The sequence below is a fragment of the Nicotiana tabacum genome, chromosome 8 (genome assembly GCF_000715075.1).
Source record: "Nicotiana tabacum cultivar K326 chromosome 8, ASM71507v2, whole genome shotgun sequence".
Taxonomy (NCBI): Eukaryota; Viridiplantae; Streptophyta; class Magnoliopsida; order Solanales; family Solanaceae; genus Nicotiana; species Nicotiana tabacum.
This window is the reverse complement of record NC_134087.1, coordinates 1,743,127-1,763,807: the sequence shown is the minus strand read 5'-3', so window position 1 is coordinate 1,763,807 and position 20,681 is coordinate 1,743,127. Positions and strand designations below refer to the sequence as shown.

Sequence of the window (20,681 nt, the reverse complement as noted above, 5' to 3'; positions counted from 1 at the left end):
TTTTAAATTTACAATTTATAAATATCAATAACAGAATAAATGATGCATATAATTAACGTACTAATGATCTGTCTGCGCGTTTGATATGTTCAATTTTCTATGAAAATTAGAAAGATCAACATTCTTCATTTGGGTTATAAAAGTGGACTTGCAAATATCGATAATGAGAAAAAAGAGAAGAGGATAATGTAAATTAAAACCTTGTAAGTATGCAAGTTTTGGAAGCTCTCGAATAAAAGATATGTTAAAAAATAATGCATCAGAATTTACAAAAAAATAAAAGCAATATTTGGAAAGTTTGTTATAAATTAAAATTGGATACAAAAATCAGAAAAAGATCATGTTTTGATCATCCAATTGGTTTACCTTTCTATTAACTTTGAAACAAATATTACTAAAATTAAGTGCCGTTGGGACAAAGGATGCAACAAGTGTAGTCCCAAATCATAACTTACTATTTGCCTCAAATTATAATAAATGCAAAATATGTGTCCTTACTAAAAAAAAATTATCACTTAAGCTGCATGTATAGATAAATATAAATGACATGTACGGAAAGGAAACATTACGCAGTTAGCTACATATGAATATGTTTTGCTCTATGATCCCTTTGTTTTTAGTGTTTTTGTACAAATCTAAACAAAGGGACTAAGTTCACTAGACTATTACCTTTAACTATATGTATATTATTAGCATTAATAATATTATCTTTAATTTGAATAAGAAGAAAGGTAAATGCACATAAGTATTCTCATTTAATTATAAATTTAGTTAAAGTTTGATTTGGTACAAATTATTAATTTTGATCTTTTTTTCTTTCGTTAAAAAAATATGTGGAATGAGGTATGGACAAGACAGAAACGGACTCAATATGATGTTATTTCCCTCTATTTTATTTTTGGTAAACGTCCTAAAATGTGGTGAGAGTCCAAGAAATTAAGAAGGAAGAGAATGAAATGAAATAAGGGTGAAGTCATACTCCTTCATCTTTAATCGTCAGATGTCTCGGGTTTCAACTCTTGGTATGGTATCGCCTTTATTAATGAGTGCTATATCCCCAAATGTGGAACTGACGCGAATCTGAATTAGTCGAGTCCGTTGCGAGTACCGACCAGCGGATGGAAAACCAAAAGAATGAAATAATGGGAGAAAATCCATGAAAAGATCTTTCTTTCAGTTCCGTAGGCTTCATACAAGACAATTAGTCACTCTTTTTTTTCTTTCCCTTTTTGTTGCAAGAAGCGTGTCTATCTCACCTCAAGCTTTCCCCTCCATTGCTTGCTCTAAAATAGTATATAAAATTTAAATTCAATTTCTCTTGCCTTCTGTGTATATTGGTATTTATATTTTTCAACAGTTAGACTTACCTTTCCTTCAAAGTTCAAAGCACACATGTTTTCATTCTCTTTCATTCTCATTTGACCAGCAGATACACTTCTCTGAATAAATATTTCACAATTCTGTGGTATAACTCACTGAGTTTGTTATTGTTGTTATTGATTTATAGTATAATTCATGAATTAATCGGCTAGCTTTAACATTTTCTTTTTAATTTTTATTTTTGAGAGAAGTGACGTCCCTTTTTTTTGTGTGTGTGTTTTAATTAGTTCGTCAATTAGATAAGTCTTTCTTGTTAAACAAATGGAGGGAACCAACAAGGGTTGTGGTGGAGTGATAAGTACGTCTTCATCCTTAAACATAGGTCTCGAGTTTGAGCCCTTGAGTATAGAGTCGCCTTTGTTAGGGAGCGCTTTACCCCCAATGTGGGACTTTCCGGCGCGAATCCGGATTTAGTCGGACCCCAATATGGGTACCGGACACTGGGTGGGAAACCAAAAAAAACAAATCGAGGGACGATGAACTATAAAAATAATTTGAGGGCAATATATAACTTGTTGAATTTCATAAAGTGGGAATGAGAATTCTTGAATAGGGAACAAAGAATAGTTAAGGAAAGTTGAACCCTAACTTTGTTTTGTTAAAGATTAGTTTATCACGTAGGGAATTTTCTTAGGATAAAAAAGAAACAAAGGTTTACATTCGCGAGAAGGAAATTGCGAAATATTTTTACTGTGAAGGGAAAGTAAATTTAGATTAGATAGTGAAAAAATTTCAGAGTAGATACATCAGTTTAATTCTTCATTTTGATGTCATATTTGATTTTACTACTACGAGTGCATGACTAGCTTTGTGACAGCTAGCGAAACATTGATATCAATTTATCTTAGATTCTTTCAGAGATTTAACTTCTGACTTTTTCATTCTTTTTAAAAGCCCGTTTGGATTAGCTGAATTGAAGTAGCTGATAAGCATAAGGTGCTGAAAAGCACTTTTAAGGTAAAAAATTGTACAGTATAGCTAGTTTTCGGACTGATCATTCAAAAATAGCCAACGTTTACGAAGTCAATGAAAAATAGCCATTATTTTGCTGCAACAGAGACCGGTCCAGCATAAAATACTGGAGTTCGGTGCACCTGTGTATGAACTCCAGCATATTATGCTGGACCGGTATACTTTGAAGACTCCAGTACAATATACTGGAGACTGGAGCACCGGTGCTCCAAACTCCAGTATATTATACTAGACAATTATACTTGCTGGAACTCCAATATATTATGCTGGAGTTCTAATGTACTTATGCTGGAACTCCAACATATTATGCTGGAGTTCCAACATACTTATCCTGGAACTCCAGTATAATATGCTGGAGTTCAAGCATATACTAGCGTATTTTCCGGGTTCTGAACAGTGTTTTCGCTCAGATTTATCTTTACATGAAAAGTGGCTAAATTTCGATTACTTTTGAAACTGAGCTATTTTTGAACGACCAGTTGTAAATCTGGCTTTTTTGAATTTCTCCCACTTTTAAGTGCTGAAACTGATTTAATAAATAAGTAACAAATGCTGAAATTGATAATAAGTTGCTGCAGTATTTGATAAAAAGGTGCTGATAAGCTCTTTTTCTATTAAAATGACTTAAATAACCTTAGAACTGTTTACACTTATAATGGCGTAATTTCTTCAAAATTTTAGATTCCAGATCAATTCAAATACAAAATATTCTATTTGTCATTTTATTTTAAATACAAATTATGCTTAGATAAGATAATTTTTATGATAAATATAATTTATTTTATGATAAGCATATAATCATAAGTTATAATAATTAATAAATTGACAAAAATTTCTCAGTAAAAAATAAACCTAAATAGGACAAATTATTTGAAGAGAAACAAACATTGTCTTCATCACCACAACACTTAGAAAGCAATACACCAAAAATTTGATATGTCCTCATTTATTACATACCGTTCAAAGATTAATACACAATCACATAGATATAAGTATGTAAAGCAATAGAGAATTTGCTTATCTTAAATAGTCAATGAAAATTGCAGACTTGAAGAGGTGGGGAGGGGGGAGGGTAGGTTGAATACTTGAGGCAGTGAGTATCGATGTAGGAGTTTTGTTCTAAAAAAGAATATTTTAAGGATAAAATAGTAAAAATCTTGGTCAAACTTAAAGTGCTTATAAGCTAAAAATTCATAAGCTGGGGGTGACCAGCTTATGGCTTATTTTTGACTTATAAGCACTTGGCTTATAAGTATTTTTAACTTTACCAAACGCGTAGATAAGCCGAAAAGTACTTATAAGCTAGTTTGACCAGCTTGTAAGCTCCGCCAAACATACTCAAACTTTTGACTTTCACAATAAACTTTTTGTTCTTTCGGAGATTTTACTGTCCCAAAATTACGGTCAACATTTACCATCTAGAGGATATTTTGAGTGGTTATTAAAAGCAACTTCACGGCTAGAATTTATTGCTTAAAATTTCTTGTAGACAAGATGCAGATAGATCACCTGAATAAGTACATTTCAACTATGTCAATGAACATATTGGCAGAATGGCCTAAATGACACCTATACTTGTGCCATTTATCATGTCGGTCCTCCTACTTCATTTTTTTTATCCAGACACTTTAACTTGTTAAAAATCTATATTTTAAATCCCTCTGACCGTGTGTATATCTCACTTGCTTAACGTGGATGACACATCATATTCCACGTCATTTTTTATATTTTATCTACTTAAAACACTTATTATATACTATTTCCTTCAAAAAAAAAAATCAGTGTCTCCATCTCATCTCTCTTTCCTAAAATTCACAGATTTCTTCTTCCTAGCAGGGGGACTCCATCTCATAGTTATCACTTGCACTCAATGATATCTCAATAATTAAGAAGTGCACAAGCTGAATTTAACATGAACCTTGATTTAGGAAGACAAAAAGTTCAAGAAATTGGAAGGGAAAGTGTCAACATCTCAAAAAGTCAGCAAAGGAAATAAAGAAATGTCGGAAACGATTAACTAGTAATATTTGGTTATAAATGAAACAAATGAGACAAAGCTTTTTAATTATGAATTAGTGTAGTTGTTTATTTCCTGAATTATTATTGTAAACTGAGAAAATGATATAATTATACTTTTTAACCAAAAATCTGAGTCTTTGGTCAAAGCTAAAAAAGAAATTCGGGTTACTGATAATCAGGAGACAAAAATAAAATACTTTTGAGAACGATGGTAAAAAGCAAATAGATATGTATTTCAATAAATTCTCAATAGTATTCCGTGCCCTTACAAATGATGATACTTCTTCCTTTTATAGATAATTCTAGGTAAAGGAATGAAGCCTCAGCTTTAATGATATAATCATGAGTAATAAATGACATTAAATAAGCCGTTATACAATCATTCCTATTAAATACCAACTTTATAACGTATCAAGTATTTAATAATGAATTTGGACTCCTTTCTGTCATCTGATCCTTGCTTTCAATGCCTTCTAATCCGTTGGCTGTAAATAATTTAAATTGATACGAGACTCGTATCTATACGTCGTCTCGTGCCTATTTAAATTCTTCTTCCCGTGGCTGTCTCCATCCGTGCCTCTTAGTCAATTGCTGCTCTTTGACCATTTAACTAATCCACGTGTCATGCCACATCATCTTTAATATAAATTCAATTTTTTCCCAATACAGATAGTCCCCCCACTTTCCTTTTTTTATCAATTAAATAATTGGGAAGTGGATCTTCATGTAAAAGGAATTTTTGCCACAATTAATGCTCATGATAGTACTAACGTCTCAGCAGTCTTTCCATTTAATGTTCTGTCCATGTGTCATTTTCTAATTGATTCCGCTATTCATACCCTTTTTCGAGACTTCTTCATTCTCACTATTTACGAAGTGATAGCTGCCTTTATTATAGGCTTTTCATCATTACACTTAAAAAGTTGACGGTTCCCATTTTACACATAACTTTGTCTTCCTTTGTCTTCTTCACAAATCTTCAGCACATACTTCCTTCTTAACAATGTTTTCTTCAAACCCTAACCGTAAAAAAGTTCCAATTCTAGATCAATTCCCCAACGCCCCTGTTAGACACAGAAGAGGCGGAGGAAGTAGGCTTCGAACAGGGTTAGAATCTACGCGAGGCGGCTCATCTGGTTCTTCTTCAAGGAGTTTTGTCCCAAAAGCCCCTTCTTCTAAAAATAGGGAAATTCTTGATCCTTCTCAAGAACCCTCAGTTGATGATATAGTTCCCGGTGATTTTTCTTTTGAAAGTGATAAAACGTCTCTTCAAAAACAAATTAAAAACTTAGAAAGAGCCGATACTTACCCAACATTAGTAACCGAGCTTACAATCCCCACCATAAGAAGAGATTGTAACTGGAAGGATAGTCTCCGAATGTCAATTCCTTCCCCAAATCAAAGAATTTCCTCTTTTAGAAATGGGTATTCTTCTGTTTACACTTACCCATTCACTTTAGGTTTTAATCCTCCGATTGACCCAGTTATTCTCGATTTTTGTCGTTTCTTTACAATTTGTTTGGCCCAAATTGGTCCATTGGTGTGGAGAACAGTGACTTGTTTGAGATATTTATCCTCCAAGGCCAATGTCAATTTCACCTTTTCTCACCTCATTCATCTATACCATCCTAACTTAATACGCCATGGGGTTTTCACCTTAACTGCAAGGAGCAAAAAAGTTTTGGTAAATCCTGAGGATGATAAAGATAGTGGATGGTATATCTGTTACGTTGTTGTCCGTACAGTGGACTTGATTGGTGAAACAAATATTCCCTTCCCTGAGAAGTGGAATTTTGAACGTAGGTTTCCTTTTATTTACCGTACCTACTTTTGAGAATTTCAAAAGAATGTTGTTTTTAACCTCGTCCCTTCTTGGTTTTTTGTAGCAACCATGGGAGATGTGGAACCTATTCCCAACTTTCGTGGTTGGGTAGACTCACTTTTGAAGATTGCTACTAGGGAGCAGAGAACTTGGAAATCAATTTCTTCTTTACATGGCTGGAAAGTCAAAACACATGGTATCCCCCCTTTTTTATGAAATTTGTTTGTTTTACATGTTAAGCACTTTTTTCTCAACTTTAATCATGTATATCCATCCTTTAATCAGGATTTGGCATTAGAGGAATGACGGCTGAAGTAGCTATGACCATTCGCATGTCTGCGAATGCTGCTATGGATTTAGATAAGGCTCGAGCCTTGCAGCCTAAAAGGAAAGCTACAAAGGAAAGTTCTGAAGAAGAAGAGGAGGTTACCTCCCTAATTACTAGGCCAAGGGCCAGGAGATGAATAATCATTGATAATGAAATTGAAAACACTCTTGCTCGTACCTCCGCCACCGAGCCTGTTTTGATTCAATCTGATGAGGACGCCGAACCAAGAGATAATAATGAGTCAATTCAACACCTTTTTGACAGTGGTTTCGGGAGTGGCGAGCTCGGACCTGTTTTTGATGAAGCTCTTCTTTCCTCATTTGTTCCTATTTCCTCCATTCCTCTGCCAGCCGTAAGTATTTCTTTACCAGTTTTGACGACTTCCGTTCTTTTTCCAATTTCTACCGCTCCTATATCCGTTCCCTTGGCTGCTTCAACCGCACCTGCTTCCGCTCCGGTGTTGGTTTCTACATCTTTTCCTTCCATTCCTTCCACTGCTCCTCTTCCCTCTGTTCATCATACAGAGACAGGTTCTAGCAGCGGAAATATGACAATGAGAAGTGTTACTTTGGAGGTTCCTGCCAATCATAGCCTCTTGAGGAAGACCGACAGAGCCGATGTTTGGATCGAACCTCTAATTGGAGATATCGAGAAGAAGAAGACGGAGAGCCATAGCTGCTTAACTTTGATGAATGACGTAGTTCATTCTACTTTGAAGGTATTTCTACCAACAAGTTTTTTTTTTAATTATCTTCAATCTCTCATTTCCATGACTTACCTCTATAGGCTAACTTTATTAGTACGGAATTAATGAGAAGAATTTCCCTACTGGAAAGAAAAGCTCGTGAGTCTGAAAAGGCTGTCCACGAGGCCGAGGAAATAGCTAGGGGAGCCCAGCTTGAAGCAACCAATTGGAAGGAGCAGTTCGAGAATGCTCAAGGGACCATAGAGGAGTTGCAAGAAGATAAAAATCTCCTGGAGCAGCAAAACTGTGGTTTAACTTCTGAACTGGCAATTGTCAAAGCCTCTTCAAGCCAATTGAAAAGAGACAAAGAGCTTTTGGAATGCTCTTTGTCAGAACAATTATCCAGGGCTAGTGAAGAAGTTAGAGAGCTAAAGGCACTTTTGGCTAGAAAGGAAGAATATGCAGGAGAGTTAGTGCAAAGCTTGACTCAAGCTCAGGCTGACTTACAGAGTTCTTCTGACGAGATTCATGCCTTGAAGAGTTCTCATGCTTCTCTTGAAGCTTCCCTTGATTCTCATTTAGCTGAATATCAAATTTTAGAAAACGATCTTGCTATGTGGGAAAAGGAATATGGACTTCTAGAGGAAAATTTTAATAAAGAAGTGAGTTGGGCTTTCCTGAATTCTCGTCGTGATGCTTTGACGGAAGCTGCTCAAGAAGGTTTTGACTTGCAGTCTGAACTGGCCAAAGTCATAGATACCATCGAGAAAAGCCAACAGTCTACTGATACTCCTTCTCCTGCACTTGAAGTTCCTGTAACAGAAGAACTTTTAAATGAGGAAGTGAATACTACAGCAATTGGGATTACAATTCCTGCTTCAACTGAAAATGTTGCTATTCCAGCTTCAGAGGGTGAAACTTCTATGACCCAGTCTGTGGAAGTTGAAGCTTCCGTGACAACCCCTTCAATTGATCCTAACATTTCAAGCTCTGCTGAAATCGTTCCTGTTGCAACTTCTGATGTGCTAACCCCTTCAATTGGATGATGGTTTTATCCCTTAATTTTTAAGGGATTTTTTGGTGAAAGTCCCCAGTTATCATAATGGGGCACTTGTATAAACTTTTATTGACTAAGTTTCTACTTAGTCTTTTTAATTATATTAAGAAGTTTTGTTAGTACTTCAATGTGTTCTACTCTTGCCTTTTCCTTACTTGTTTAGGACTTATAGAATAGTTTAGCATTTTTATCCTTTGAAAATGCTTTATAATTCTTCTCATGACTTATTAACATGAGGCTTATAAAAGAGGGCCCTTTTATTTTATCGACACTTAATGAAGAAGACGTCTCAACTTCATAATGGTGTTATAATACGATGAAAGTAATAGGAAAACACACGTTTTGTATGAAACAACTTTGGCAAGTTTTCATTCATAAACTTTTAACAAGTGTTTGACTGTTACATGTATTACAATACATCTACAACTTTTCTCGTAACTGTTTTTCTTGTAACAGATTTGTAAATAACATAAAATAAACAAGGTTTTTCTTCATAACCTGTTTCAGTACATAGTCATGACCCTATCTTTACATGTTAAGAAGGGTTTGAGAGGTGACTTTGTTTATGAGTTTGAGAGATGACTCTGTTGTTCTCATGAATGCTGAAGACTTCGTAACTTTTTCTCAACACTTGCTTCTTTGTGGCCGATTTTTGTTCGATACTCGTATCTGTTTCTCTGAACATATCTGTGTATAATATGTAGTCCCCCAAGTGTTTGAGCGGTGAAGTATGAAACCTCGAGCACTTGTTTATTTCTTTTACTTTGGCCCTTTTCTTGAAACAGAAAGATATACGGGACTCGACGGTGCGATTATAGATGAAGACTGCCTAACTCGTGTGTATTTCCATCAGATTAATTGTAACCCTGGGCTAGGAATTTAAGAATACTCCATTTTGCCTTGCAGGTTGTGACTCATCATTTGGCACGAGTTAGGATATTTTGCCTAGCATCTAAAATCGTTAGTAAAATATTAATAAACCAAGAGAGAAATTTTAACATGATGATACCTGACTGTAGGTACTTTCTTAAAAGTAATATCCTTTTTAAGTGGACAACATTCCAATGTGAGGGTAAAACTTTACCATCCATTGTTTCCAACTGGTATGCTCCTTTTCCCGCAATGCCACGGACTTTGTATGGTCCTTCCCATGTTGGACTTAGCTTTCCTGAGTTAGCAGCTTTTGCAGATTGGAACACCTTTTTAAGCACGAAGTCCCCAATTTTGAAAAATCTGAGGCGTGCTTTCCTATTGTAATATCGTTCTATTACTTGCTTTTGTGCTGCCATCCTTATCAAAGCAGCTTCTCTTCTTCCTTCAAGTAAATCTAGGCTAACCCGCATCTCTTCATTATTGGATTCCTCCGTTGCCTGATCGTACCGTGTGCTTGGCTCACCTATTTCAACTGGAATTAAGGCTTCCGTACCATAAACCATCGAAAATGGTGTTTCTCCAGTGCCTATTTTGGTCGTTGTACGATAAGCCCATAGTACTCCGGGTAACACCTCAGGCCAATTACTTTTTGAATCTTGTAACCTCTTTTTTAAGTTATTGATAATAACTTTGTTAGTTGATTCTGCTTGTCCATTCCCCACTGGATGATATGGCGTAGACGTTATTCTTTTGATCTGCCAACTTCGAAGAAATTCTGTAACTTGTGCTCCAATGAATTGTGGTCCATTGTCACACACGATATCCTTTGGTACTCCAAAGCGGCATATTATATTTCGCCATATGAAGTCTTTAACTTCTTTTTCTCGTACATGTTTAAATGCCCCTGCTTCTACCCATTTAGTGAAATAATCTGTAAGTACAAGTAGAAATTTTACCTGACCTTTTGCTTGTGGAAGTGGACCTACGATATCCATTCCCCATTTCATAAAGGGCCAAGGGGCTAAAACAGGATGTAGTAACTCAGCTGGTCTGTGCATATTATTGCCGTACCTTTGACATTTATCACATTTGGACACGAAACTGGTTGCCTCTTCTTCCATCTTAGGCCAATAATATCCTGTGCGAATTAACGTTCTTACCAATGACCGTCCTCCTGCGTGATTCCCACAATGTCCTTCATGTACTTCTCTCATGACATATTCGGTTTGAGAGGGACCAAGACACCTTGCTAGTGGTCCGCCGAACATCTTTCGATAAAGATTACCTTGATATAAACAATATCGTGCAGCTTTTTTGCGAAGCGCGTAAGCCTTTCCTTTGTCATTAGGCACGGTTCCGTGCTGTAAAAAGGCAACAATTTCATTTCTCCAATCCCATGTTAGATGATTAAAATTTACCTCGTTTTTATCAGGTTCAAGAACGGAATGAAATAGATGTATGACTGAAGCATCTGTATTGTTTGCCACGTCTGCTGCGGATGCAAGGTTTGCTAAAGCATCTGCCTCTACATTCTCATCTCTTGGGATCTGCACTACTTTCCAAGTTTGGAATTGCTTTATAAACTCCCGTACCTTTGCGAGGTATTCTTGCATTCGTGACTATCTGGCTGTATAAGTCCCCAACATCTGATTAACCACGAGTTGAGAATCACTCTTGATTATAATCTGTGTTATGCCGAGTTCTCGTGCCAATTCTAAACCTGCAATTACAGCTTCATACTCTGCTTCATTGTTAGTTATAGAATGACATTTTATAGCCTGTCTAATGGTCTCACCCGCAGGTGGTACGAGGACTTTCCTAAGCCTGCCCCTTTTACATTAGATGAATCGTCAGTGTATAAAACCCAAGTCCCCGGGTTCGCACCATTAAAAACTAATAATTCTTTTTCTGCTTCTAAATGCATCCCCTGGCTAAAATTAGCCACGAAATCAGCTAGTACTTGAGACTTTATAGCGGTCCTGAGTTGATAAATAACTTCATATTCACTTAGTTCTATAGCTCATTTTGCTAATCTTCCTGAAAGTTCGTGTTTATGCAAAATATTTTGAAGCGGAAAAGCAGTAACTACAACAATGGGATGATATTGAAAATAAGGTCTTAACTTTCTAGATGCCATGATCAAAGCTAATGCTAATTTTTCTAGCTGTGGGTATCGTGTCTCAGCTTCCAATAAGGACTTACTTACGTAATAAATAGGAGATTATTTACCTTGGTCCTCGCGGACTAAAATAGCACTTACTGCGACTTCAGATACGGCCAGATAAATGAGAAGTTTTTCCCCTACCTTCGGTTTTGCCAACAACGGTGGTTTTGACAAATAAGCTTTCAAATTTCTAAGGGCTTGCTGACAATCTTCATTCCATTCAAAATGATCTTGCTTTTTAAGTTCAGAGAAAAACTTAAAACACCTTTCTGAGGATTTGGAAATAAATCTCCCCAAAGCTGCAATTCTTCCCGTTAATCGTTGTACTTCCTTTTTATTAGTAAGGATATCCGGGATTTCTTCTATTGCTTTGATCTGAGAAGGATTCACTTCAATACCACGGTTAGAAACAAGAAAACCCAAAAACTTACCTGATGCAACTCCAAATGCACATTTTTCTGGGTTGAGTTTCATATTAAATTTTCGCAAAATTTCAAAAGTAATAGATAGATGAGAAATATGATCATGAGATTGCTGGGTTTTGACGAGCATATCGTCTATATATACCTCCATTGTTTTCCCTAAATGTTCTTGGAACATTTTGGTGACCAACCTTTGATAGGTTGCCCCAGCATTTTTGAGACCAAAGGGCATTACTTTATAACAATAAGTCCCCCTGTCTGTGATGAAAGAAGTTTTTTCTTCATCAACAGGATCCATTTTAATTTGATTATATCCTGAGTATGCATCTAAAAACTTAAAATTTCATGACCTGCGGTTGCATCAATTAGTTGGTCTATATGCGGTAAGGGAAAGGAATCTTTTGGACAGGCTTTATTTAAATCAGTATAATCTACACAAACACGCCACTTACCATTTTTCTTGGGTACAACCACCGTGTTAGCTAACCAAGTAGGATATTTTACCTCACGGATTGATCCGATTTTTAATAATTTTTGGACTTCATCCTGAATCACCTGGTTCTTGAAAGCACCTTGTTTCCGTTTCTTTTGCTTTATTGATGTGAAAGAAGGGTCCTCGTTGAGTTTGTGAGTCATCACATTTGGTGGTATCCCTGTCATATCAGCGTGGGACCAAGCAAAGCAGTCTAAGTTAGCTTTTAAAAATTCGATTATCATATCTCGCATGTTCGTGTTTAAATTAGCCCCGATATAAACCTTCCGTTCAGGCCATTGATCAAATAACATCACTGCATCAAGCTCTTCAATCGTCGTTTTGATGCTTTCATTCTCTTCAGGTTCTTGAATTGTGTCAGGCCTTGAGTCCAAATCTGTTTTCTCTTGTTCAGTTGAAGTTTGATCTTTTTTACCTTCAACTGTTTCCTGTAATTGCTATTTTGCTTTATTTACGGCGCTCGTACTTGTTACAGCATTGACACTTCTAGCCATCTGCTGATCCCCACGAATTTGACAAATTCCCCATGGTGATGGGAATTTAATAACCTGATGCAGGGTTGATGGGATAGCATCCATATCGTGTATCCATGGTCTTCCCATGATCATATTGTAGGCCATTTCCATATCAACTACCTGAAATTTAGTTTCCTTCACAACACCCATAGCAAAAGTTGTTAGTATTACCTCACCTTTTGTTACTACACTTGAATTGTCGAAGCCTGACAAGGTGTGCGCCTTGGGTAACATTTTGTCTTCAGCTTGCATTTCCCGCAGTACCCTTAGTAATATAATATTTACAGAACTTCCTGGATCAATCAAAACTCGTTTTACATTAGTATCATGTACAAGTAAAGATATTACCAGTGCATCATTATGTGGAGTTGTCACTCCTTCGGTATCTGCGTCATTGAACGAAATGCTTTCATTTTCAAGGACCTGCCGCACCCGTTTCCCGTGTGTAATCATTACCTTAGAAATCTTGTTGGAAGCTGTGTAGGTTACGCCATGAATATCTTCTCCCCCGCTTATGACATTCACTGTCCTCTTGGGTGAAGGAGGTTGTGGTGGTTCTTGTCTGTTTTTCATATAAGCTTATTTTCCTTTCTCACTAAATAACTCAGTGAGGTATCCTTGCTTCAATAAATGATCTACTTCACTCTGCAGGAATCTGCATTCTGAAGTTTTGTGCCCGTGATCGTTGTGAAATTCGCACCAATGATCCGGATTGCGTCTACTTGGATTTGACCGCATCTCTTTCGGCCACCGTACCTTATCTCCCATACTTCTTAAAACATCCACGAGCTCGGAGGTAGAGACATTAAAATTATATCCACCGAATTGTGCCTTTAAACTCCGGTCATCATCACGTGATTCTTGTCTGTTCCGATCATTCCTGAACTTTGAAGAAGAGCCAGAATCCCGGTTCCTTGACTTTTGATCGTATTGCTGGCTATCTTGTTTCGATCGTGGGTCCTTTCCTGCGGGTCCCATATATGGATCGTATCTGTTTTTACCTGATCTTTTTTCGGTTTCTGACCTTCGCGTATCGCCCCTTTCTTCATGATGGAGCTTAGGTACGGTATCTTCTTCGATTCGCAGCTTCGTGCTATACCTGTTGTAAACATCATTCCATGTGGTTGCAGGAAATTCTCGAAGACTTTCTTTGAGTCGTCTCGTGGCTTCAGAACTTTTGTCATTTAAATTACTTGCAAAAGCTATAGCAGCCCAATTGTCTGGCACACGAGGTAGAGTCATTCTTTCACGTTGGAATCTATCAATGAAGTTTCTAAGCAATTCCGAATCCCCTTGTTTGATTTTGAAAATATCTTCCATCCTTTTCTCAACCTTTTGTGCTCCCGAATATGCTTTAATAAAAGAATCTGCAAGCTCAGTAAAAGAATTAATAGAATTTTCAGATAAAAGAGAATACCAAGTTAATGCACCCTTGGTGAGTGTTTCTCCAAATTTCTTGACCAATACTGATTCAATTTCTTGTTTGGTCAAGTTGTTGCCTTTCACGCCGGTTGTAAATGCAGTCACGTGGTCACGTGGGTCTGTAGTACCATCATATTTCGGGATATCAGGCATTTTGAACTTTTTCGGAATTGGAAGGGGAGCAGCACTAGGCTTCCATGGTTGTTGTGAGTATTTGTCCATGTCTACTCCTTTTATTACAGGCGGAACTCCAGGGATTTGTTCAATACGCTCATTTTGTTCCTTCAGCTGTTTCTGCAAGGTTAGTACTAAATTTTGCAAATATGAATTATTTAAATTACCTGCCCCCCTTCTTGTGGTTCACTGGGGGTTGCTCCGTTTCCAGAATTATCAAGACCAGAACGGGGGTTCTCCAATGTATTATTATTAGGAGTTGGTGTAGGTGGCGCAGCAGGCAATCGACTAACAAGTGCCTAAAGAGCTTTGCCGACCTGTGCATCGATTAGATTTTGCAAAGCTTCAGTTGTAACTCCTTCAAAATGTTCAGATTGCTCTTGTTGATCAGCACGGGATTCAGTAACAGGAGTGCCTTCACGAGATTGACGTGGTGAATTTAAAGGAGAGGGAACCACGATATCTTGATTTTGATGTATTTGATTCTCATGGTTTCCCAATGTGTTATTACTGTTGTTGTCGGCGTTGTTGTTTGACATGGTGACGACAATAGATAAGATATAGCTTAAAAGGAAAGATTATTAGATTCCCGGTAACGGAACCAATTTGTTTAACCAAAAATCTGAGTCTTTGGTCAAAGCTAAAAAAGAAATTCGGGTTACTGATAATCAGGAGACAAAAATAAAATACTTTTGAGAACGATGGTAAAATGCAAATAGATATGTATTTCAATAAATTCTCAATAGTATTCCGTGTCCTTACAAATGATGATACTTCTTCCTTTTATAGATAATTCTAGGTAAAGGAATGAAGCCTCAGCTTTAATGATATAATCATGAGTAATAAATGACATTAAATAAGCCGTTATACAATCATTCCTATTAAATACCAATTTTGTAACGTATCAAGTATTTAATAATGAATTTGGACTCCTTTCTGTCATCAGATCCTTGCTTTCAATGCCTTCTAATCCGTTGGCTGTAAATAATTTAAATTGGTACGAGACTCGTATCTATACGTCGTCTCGTGCCTATTTAAATTCTTCTTCCCGTGGCTGTCTCCATCCGTGCCTCTTAGTCAATTGCTGCTCTTTGACCATTTAACTAATCCACGTGTCATGCCACATCATCTTTAATATAAATTCAATTTTTTCCCAATACACACACTCCTCACCACTTACTCACATCAGTTATACAACCCACACATCTATATATTTTGGACTTCACAAATGAAGGGGAGGGGGGGGTGGGGGGAATCGGGGCAGTAGAGAAAGAAGAAGCGTACGGGGAGGGGAACAAAAAAGGGAGGGAGTGTTGTTGGGGGGAGGGGGCAGTGGAGAAGAAGAAGAAGAAGAAGAAGAACGTACAGGGGGGAACGAAAAGGGAGGGGGATGTTGTTGTGGGGTTAGGGGGGAGGGGGGAGAGGGTCGGGGAGTGGGGAAGAAGAAGAAGGCGTACATGAGGGGTTTAATATTGTTGTTTGTCTCTTTTGTTTTTTTCTTTTTCTTTTTACTTATTTATTTTTTATTCTTATTTTAATAATTTTTTCTTTTTATTTTAATTATTTCTGGTTCAAAATGTTAATATTCACGCTCATTATTCGCGTGAATTACACTCATTTTGTCCAGCTCAACCATTATTTTACCACATGTGCTTGGTCAACGAGAGGGGTTTAAAATATAGATTTTGAATAAGTTAAAGTGTCTAGATGAAAAAAGTAAAGTAGGAGGACCGACTTGACAATGTGACACAAGTATAGGTGCCAATTAGGCCATTCTGCCTTAAATCAATATAGTGAAAGATATATTACTCCTTTTGTCCCTTCCAATTTATGTGATGCAGTTTGATTGAGTGCGAAGTTTAAGAAAAAAATGCTTTTGAAATTTGTGATCTAATAAAACTATAGATATTAGCTATAAATTATCTCATGATAAATTGGAAAGCCTAAAGTCAAGAAAGATATAAATTCATTTTTTTATTTTTTATTTTTTCAATTATTTTATTATTTTTATTTTAAAAAAAACGTGCCCTCTATTTGATTTGGAAAGTGCAAAAACTAAGATCCTCCCAAAAAGTCACGAAAGAACATATATAAAAAATGGGTGATTTTTGTACAAAACAACACTTAATTTCTCATAAAATGATGTTGTAAGAGAATGCTTCATGCTGTAGTCTTAAAGCATAGACTTGCTGACTTGTACATGGAGCTCAACAAAAACCCTAATTTTCACTTGTAGTTCTACAAAAACCCTAATCCGTCAACTCCTCAAGAGAAACTTCACATTACCTATGCCCAATAGATAAATATATTTATATATATGAGTTTCCATTTGTACGTAAATCTTATATTATAGGAGTATAGGTTTTTTACACCACTAAGTTAAATTACAACAAGAGCCACAATTATATCTCAGTCTCGAAAAAATTGTGGTCGTCTATATAAATTTTCACTGATCATAATTCTTCATTTAATTAAATTAAATTTAGACCAACATTATGCAGAAATCAGAATAAAAATAAAAATAAAGAATACTTGGAATTCTCGATAGTTTCTAGCTACTAGCAGAAAGTTTGTAATACCAATATCAGGTAAATTACTCTACTATACTCCCTCCGGTCTACAATAAGTGACCAATTTGCTTTTGACATACCAATAAGAAAATACTAAATTCTATACAAAAATACCTAGTATAACTAAATTACCCTTAATTAAATATTTAATATGAGGAGTAAGAAAACTTTTTAGGGATATGTACATAAGGGTACTTTTGTAAAAACAAATTGAATTCTTTCTTTATTATATAAATGGATGTGAGCACGTGATTTTTGCCCTATGAGAACTACTCCAAAAAATTCAAAATGAAATGGTTTTGTGTTGTTTGTGATTTATTTGTATTTTGTCTGTGCATGTTTATTTCTACTTTAATTAAGAAAAATAAAAAAATATGTGTTGCATGTGCATTTAGGATTTAATTTTACAATTTAGGAATTAATTAAACAATCAAGTTTGTTTTACAAAATGGAAAAATTACAAAAATATGTACTTTGCATTTTTTTGCATTTAAGGTCCGAATTGTGTGATTTTATCTTTATTGATGTTTAATTTCGTGTGACAGTTATTATTAAGAGTTAATATTTTTAGTTAATTGTCGATTTTATAATTTAATTAGGATTTTTAAGAAAAAGGAAAATTGAAAAGGAAAAGAGAATAAGAAGAGGGAAATTCGGTTGGGCCAATTTGGCCAAGCCCAAATCCAAAAAAACCAGCCCATACCCACCCCAAATCTAGTCCACCTGCGACCAGTCCAGAACGACATCGTTTGGGCATTGTGAATCTGGACCGCCAATCTCATACGATCAAACGGTCCAGTCCGTCTTCAGATATATCCAAACGACGTTGTATCTGGCCAATAAATCCAAGCCATTGATTTGTTTTGATCTAACGGTCCCAGGCTTCCCCCATAACCCGGTCCATTTCAACCCAGGTCGACCCAGTCTCGATGCATGACCAAACGTCACCATTTCCTTTAAGTGAATTGATCCAGGCCGTTGATCGTGCTTGATCCAACGACCAGGATTAAACCACCCCTCCGTATATAAGTCCAACCTCTCACCTCGAACCCCCCCAAACCAGACCCCCCATGTTCAGTCGTCTCTCTCAGAGACGACCCCTCAAAACCCTAGCCGCCCTGAAACCCCTTCGCCTGAAAGCCGGCGGCAACAACGCCGCTGGTCACCAAATTAACACCCCTAAGCCATCTGACCACCCTCGTTATAGATCCGCTAACCGTTTGCCTCGAATCAACCTCTAGCTTCTCGAATCTTCAATCGAAGATTCGAGCAGAACCTAAACCTACCCCAACCAGTCCCAAACTCATACCGGACATTTCCTTGACCTCCCTCATCACCAAACCACCGTTGGTTTGGTTCGAATCAGACCAGAACCGTTCGAACCCCAAATTGAACCCCCAAGAACCCTAGAAAACCAAAGGTTGAAATCTGTCCAAATTAAAGGAAGTTGGGTGTCCAGTGGACCTTAGTCGAAGCATTCTCAATTGAGAACACTCGATTAAGGTCTGTTCGACCTCAATTAAAGGCCCGAGTCAGAGTCCAAGTCAGGGTCGTCCAGTTTCTGAGTTTTGAGGTATTTCTTCTGTTTCCCTGTTTGTTTTTCATGTTTCGTTGTTTGTTTGTTTGTTAAGATGAGTTCAAATTCGTCTTTTATCGATTACTCTTTTCTTTCTCCAATCAGACCTTTTATTTGGTCCAATTTTATCATTGCTTCTGTTTGTTGTGGATTGTTATATGTTATAATTTGTGTAATCGATTGAATAAGTGTCGTCGATTAGTCCGGTATGCTTGAGTGTTAGTTTAACACGATAGTAGTTTAATTTTGGTTTTGATTTCATAGCTCATTCCTGTCTGTTTCCCCTCCTGCTTCGTTTGTGTTCTAAATTTTGTGTTAAAATGAGCTCGTTGGTATATTTGAACTTAGAACTGAGCCTGTTGGTATATTCAGTTCATTGAACTGGATTTATTGGTCATTTGTTATCCTGAATTTGTCAATCCCCTTAAGGCTCTTTTGGCTGTTTCTTCTTTTGTATTCCAATCTGATTAAGGCATATGCTCGTCTAGTTGATTTCAGTTCATCTGGTGCTGAGCTAAATAGGATTGGTTCCCCAATATAGTTAGTTCAATATGTGCTGCCCTGACTCTTAGTCTTCATTTTGGTGCCATTTGATTTGATATCCTGAATTACTAACTAATTTGAATTGGTTATAGCTATTGTAGTTTGTTGGATTCAGCTTAGTTAGTTGGTAGGTTTGAATAGGTTAGAGTTGAAAGGTTCAATGCAGAGTGAAAGGGATTGGGTAGGACAGTAATTTCAGGGACTTTAGGAGGGTATTTTGAGATTTAAAAGGTTTGAAAATGGCTTAAGATGAATGGGCTGACAGTAGGATACTAAAGTACCATTAAACTAATGCAATTGTTTAGTGTTAATGGGGAACAAAACATAATGGTATGAAAGGCTTAAAGGGGATTGATTAAAATATGTTGCCCATACATGTTTGAACAATTAAATAAAGGGAAGGATAAGGGATAATGGGAAAAATATACTCTAGTGGGGGACAAGTGAATTAAAAGGAGAACAAAACATGTAGTAGTGGGGAGAAATACTTTCCTAATTAGCTAAGTGCTCCTTAGAGCTGGAAGGGGGCTGAGGTTTGGTTATAAATAGGGTCATTCAAAACAGAAAAGGGGCTGGTTTTTGGGAGAAGAAAAATCAGTTCTCTTTCAGTTTTTCAAGAGAGTCTAGGCTGGATTTTGACATCAGAAATTCAGAGTTTAAGAGTGAAATACAAGCTGAGTTTTTACCCTAAAGAATTCAATAGGTTGAGAGCTAAATACTGAAAAAGTGAGGTCTTCTTTACTACTGAAAATCAGGATCAGTTTGTTACTGTTTAATTGAGGTTCTGAGTGTCTTTATTTGAGAATCTGAAGAACATAAATAAGAAAATCTCCTCTCCTGTCTCATTTCTGAATACATTCTGTTCCTGTCTGTGAATTGCTTGGTATTTTCTGGTTTCACTCCTGGGTTTTTGGACTGCTTGTGCTGGGTGTTATTTCTGCTGTGTGTTCTGGGCTGAACTGGTTGTGTTCGTGGCTGTTTGAACTCCAAATTTGGTGTTGCTGTATTGTATACTACTGCTGCTGTTGACCTACCTTTCATCTTCTTCTTCTGCTATTCTCGATTCCAGGTACACTACTTTGAATCATCTTAGTGTATGCTCGTTGAAGCTGAAATGAAATGGCTAGAGGATTTATTGTTCAAACTATAGAATGCTTGTATGCTATTTGATATTAGTTATGTGTTTCCTGTTACATGAATAATAGACGACTGTATAATTAGGACTATTTATAAGTTGTTTGGGTTGTTTGATTCCGGGACTGTTTGGACTTTGGAATGTGATTATGTAATAGTCATATGGGTTTAGTTTTGTCTTTGTAGTATAATTGTTGAAATTAGAAGCAAGCTGCAAGCTGAAACAGGAAAGTGTTTTTTTTGGAATTCATTAATTTTACTTGTACTAATAAAATTGAGCTGAAATCAGTAAGTATGGTTTAGATGTAGTTCTTGATTAAAAGTGCATTCGTTATTCATATTTTGTTAAGAATCAAACTTGTATCTATGGATTCTTATAAAATTATCTTTTATATATTTTATAATGCGTATATCTATGTAAGTTTTAGACAATGTTGTCATTGGTGAGTGTTGTAGTTTAGACAAGTAATATGTTTTAGTTGTAATAATAATGTTATGGTACATGTTTTCAATCTGATAGTAATAGGCCATT

The 20,681-nt window shown here is 36.4% G+C and overlaps 1 long non-coding RNA gene across 1 annotated transcript; it reads left to right on the top strand.

The window, feature by feature from the left end:
- Nucleotides 1-6,148: 6,148 nt before the first annotated feature.
- On the top strand, nt 6,149-6,518 carry LOC107797926 (uncharacterized). Its single transcript, XR_012694483.1, has 3 exons — nt 6,149-6,170; nt 6,258-6,389; nt 6,479-6,518. It is a non-coding gene; the product is annotated as an uncharacterized LOC107797926 (long non-coding RNA).
- Nucleotides 6,519-20,681: the final 14,163 nt, after the last annotated feature.